The sequence below is a fragment of the Lactuca virosa genome, chromosome 9 (genome assembly GCF_052849685.1).
Source record: "Lactuca virosa cultivar CGN04683 chromosome 9, Lactuca_virosa_CGN04683_v6, whole genome shotgun sequence".
Taxonomy (NCBI): domain Eukaryota; kingdom Viridiplantae; phylum Streptophyta; class Magnoliopsida; order Asterales; family Asteraceae; genus Lactuca; species Lactuca virosa.
The window spans coordinates 261,717,679-261,722,313 of record NC_136434.1 but is presented as its reverse complement, the minus strand read 5'-3'; the positions used below and the strand labels follow the sequence as shown (position 1 = coordinate 261,722,313).

General features: G+C 36.8%; 1 long non-coding RNA gene across 1 annotated transcript; it reads left to right on the top strand.

Moving 5' to 3' along the window:
* The first annotated feature begins 212 nt into the window (after positions 1-212).
* Positions 213-892, top strand: LOC145135606 (uncharacterized). Its single transcript, XR_013719923.1, has 3 exons — positions 213-309; positions 420-560; positions 737-892. It is a non-coding gene; the product is annotated as an uncharacterized LOC145135606 (long non-coding RNA).
* Positions 893-4,635: the final 3,743 nt, after the last annotated feature.

Here is a 4,635-nt window from a genome sequence, read left to right as displayed (position 1 = left end):
TGGAGATGAAATTAGTGTGTTCTATAGTTTGTATTTGATTTTAATATTCTTTGTTGACCTGAGCATATCCATTTGCCACAAATCTTGATATGGAGATTCCCTTTTGTTTTCCAGATGCTTATATGCAGAATTTGAATTAGGAAAAGGAATTCTAATTTCTCCTTTTATAAGGTGGAGAAGAACTAAGAAGAATAAAAACAAGAAAGGAAGATAGAGATGATTTCATTGCTTTATGTACTTTGGAAATATCTGGTCAGTAAGACAGAGTTTCATGTACTGATTCTTGGAATTGACAAGGCTGGAAAAACAGTAATCATTTCTCTACTCTTTCATTATTGCATACTTTTATGTAATTTGTGCATTTTGTTTGTAGTAAAACAAGCCTATTTAGACATGAGCAATACTTTGTTTATGTGTAGACCTTACTGGAGAAATTGAAGACACAATATTCAAGCTTAGAAGGCCTTCCCTCTGATCGAATTGTTCCTACTGTTGGAGTCAATATTGGTCGAATAGAAACTTCAAATACAAAACTTGTGTTTTGGGATCTTGGAGGTCATGTATTTACAATCAATCCTTTTATCTCATACCTTCTAAATTTCCCAACTTTTCTTGTGATCTTATCTTAAAAAGTAGCATAATAATAATAGCAAGCACTAGAGATTTTTATAAAAATATGTAGTGTTACTGTTATTTTTTTTTCTAATTTGTCATTGGTTCACGAGTATCTATACAGTCTGGTCTTCGTTCAATTTGGGAGAAATATTATGAGGAGGCACATGTTGTTATCTTTGTAGTTGATGCTTCTTGTCCGTCACGTTTTGAAGATTCCAAATCTGCCCTTGGTAACTAAGCTTTGTTTTATATTAGATGTTTCCCTTTTGTGGTAAATTTATGAAATGAATCTATTCAACATATATTGATTGTAATTTGAAATTTGTTGATATCAGAAAAGTTGCTTAGGCATGAGGATCTACAAGGTGCCCCTCTTCTTAATACTAGCCAACAAACAGGTAAATACACAATAAATTGTGTTGTAACTTTGATTTGCAGATTAGATGAGGGAATATTTCTTGTCTTATAGAGTTAGAAGAGGAAAAGAAATCTCAAGCTGAAAGAGATAAGATGCTGCAAATGCAAGTGTTGCATTCTTCATTTCAATTGTTAGTTGTACTGCTAATGATGGAAGCTGCTAATAAAGGAAATGGAAGAAGCCGCATGAAATAGATTTTTTGTATGAAACACAGAGTAGATTAGATGAACGCAAATTTATATATTGTAAGAAATAGAATTGTATGACATTAATTTTATGCAATGGATTGTATTTTTTGTATATGGTATTTTATTTCTATTAATAAATATATAAATATATTTTTTTTAAACATTTAAATTTACGATATGCAAACATGTGTGTCGTCTTCATTTATGACGTGGCCTTTCTTGACAGGGTTTTAATGATACGCATTGCATGTCATAAATGCGCGTCGTCTATAGATGACGCGCAAAAGCATGTCGTCTCTCATTATGATAGGGCCTTCCTTGACGCGCATTTGTGCGTCGTCTGAGCGTTTTATGACACGCATTGTGCTTCGTAAAATGCTATTTTTCTAGTAGTGATCCTAGGGATAAGGATATTGAGAGATAGGAGTAAAAGACTAATTGGACTTAGTCAAAGCACTTACTTGGACAAGGTGTTGAAGAGGTTCAACATGCAGAATTCCAAGAAAGGTGACTTACCGATCCAGCACAATTCTATACTGAGTAAGACTCAGAGTCCGAGTATAGAGGCTGAGATAGCTGATATGAGTCGATTACCATATGCTTCCATTGGTGGCTCGATCATGTATGCTATGACTTGTACTCGCCCTGATGTGGCCTTTGCTTTGAGCATGGTCAGCAGATATCATGGGAACCCTGGTAAAGCCCACTGGACTGCGGTAAAGAACATTCTCAAGTACCTGCGAAGGACTAAGGACTGGGTTCTTAACTTCGGTGGGAGTGATGACTTGAGAGTGGTGGGGTATAGCGATGCCAGTTTTCAAACCGGCAGAGATAATTTCGGCTCTCAGTCGGGTTGGGTCTTTACCCTAAATGGAGGAGAGATTACTTGGAAAAGTTCCAAGCAGGAGATAGTAGCTGATTCGACATGTGAATCAGAGTACATAGCAGCAAGTGAAGCGGCGAAGGTGGCGATATGGCTGAAGAACTTCATCAGAGACCTTGGAGTTGTACCAGCTATAACGGAGCCTATGGAGATTTTCTGTGACAGCAATAGTGCAGTTGCCTTAGCCAAGGAACCAATAGATCATGTCAGATCCAGACACATTGACAGAAAATATCACTTCATAAGACACAAGATAGAAGAAGGACTCCTCGTGGAAAATAGGGTATCATCAGAAGAAAACCCTGTAGATCCCCTCACGAAGGGACTGACTAGGGTTAAGCATTTGCAGCATGCGAGGAGCATCGGGATGAAGGACGATATTAGTTTTAATAATTAGATAGCTATTTCTGGAACTTGTAAAATGTAATTGACATTTGATGATTAAATTAAAAGTTGTTATTTATTTATGAGTAAAGTTACTATCTTGTGTCAATCGTTTACTATTGTTTCAACTTTGCATGTTTTGACTTCCAGAATAATTATATTATTCAAACCCTCCACAGTCAATCATACTTTGGAAGTAGGTATTGAATCAAGATTGTCATGAATTAGGCTTGTAGATGTCTAAGGTGTTTAGACATAGCAAGAGTTGTCGCAACATTCATGAGTGCTCATAAGTTCTGAGTATTGGATTAAACCCACGCTCACTTGTATCACTTGATGGAATTTATCTTGAGTGATCGTGAGACGGTAATATCATATAAATCTACAAACCTAGAGATATGAGTTGTTGACTATGAGTTGGTTGTACATTGATTGTACGAAAACACATTAGTAACTTGATGTTATAAAACGTGCTCTTATGTATGATTCAACAAGTACTTAGTACAAGCATATGAGTCGAAGTTTATCTGTTCCTTTTAGTCCTTGGAGGATTAAAAGCGATATATGGGCCCCTCGATGATTTTGTTTTGACCTATGTGTCGAGCCCGGTCAGAACTGAATTGATGTGTTCAATTGAGTTCTATGTCAAACAAATCGGAAATCGGGAAACAAACTGCTGGACAATAAGTACGACGTTGTTCCATGTATTTGTCCGGTTGATATCTTGAACAGAGGATTATATGATCACTTATCTAAAATGACACTTCCTAGTTCGACAAGGTTTTAAGAGCTACGATTGCTGGTCGATTACTGAAGTCATACTTGCAACTATAGTTATCAGACTTACCCAAGCGGGAGACTGTTGGATAAGGTATCTAAGTCCATAACTATATTTGGTATGTACTTGACCCGACCCGGCATGGTCCATTTGGGTTGCACTTCACCGGAACAATTTGTATGGATAGTTTTTTGAGAATAGTATATTTATGATTTATTAATATATTATAAGTTATAATATATTAATATGAAATCATATTATTTAATTAGTATTGATCAAGAATTAATTTGGAATTAATTTAGTGATCAAAAGAGGCTAGCTAAATATGGATTCTAATAGTATGGGCCAATGGATTATTTAAGATGGGCTAAGCTTGCATGGAAGTCCATGGAGCTTTTAACCCATGGATCCTATGGAAATGAAAGGTCATGGGTATTAGGGTTTACATGGATGTAACCCTAATCCTCTATACTATATAAATAAGTCCAAGGCTCTAGAAATCGGCACTAGTGTGTGAGACTTGAAGATAGCCGATTTTGTGAGCTTAGTATACTCTCTCAAGAACTTCCAAGTTGTTGTGGTGATTTATGATTCCACTTGAGGCATTCACATTATTTGGTGCTAGGCTCTTAAAGCTCCAAGCAATTCACTACAAGAAAAGGTATGTATTTCTATCTAGATTTTTGTTGTATAAGAACCTACAATTGCATGCTAGATAGGACAATGCTTTGGAAATAAATTTTGTATGTATAATAGAGAAAACATAGTTCCAAAGCATTCAGGGTTGTATGTGCACCTTAAGGTTGTTAGGATGCTCAAAACCCTTCAATATAATGGTCTTTCCTTGCCATGTCGGGGCCAAAACCTTAGGTGTTACAGACAAGTGCCAAGAGCCACCTCCTGGTCTTCCATGCAAGCATCATAAAGACAGCAAACATACAATCTACAACTAACAATCTACTTAACTGCCAGGATCCGAACCCTGGTCTTGCATACGGATTTGCTAGGAGCCATCTCCGTGTCTTTCATACAATGCTAAGGGTCACCCTTGGTCTTCCAACAATACATAAGCCAATAGGCTGGCATTGGTGCCTTCGACCCATAGATATAGTGAGGAGACTCACCTCAGACTCCTGAAACCCACGAATAAATCTCTGGTTGCAGATCCGCTAAAATCCTTGTGCTATCAATCACAAAATAACATCCAATTAATAATTGGACCCCGACTCACACTAAGAGTCCAAATTAGGGTAAACGACATTTATACCCTTCTCGAACTTGGCCCAAGGCCAAGGCCTAATCCAATTGTCCAAAAATCCCAAATTCTAAAATAATCACCTAAAGCCCAAATATTGCCCAATTTTCCAAA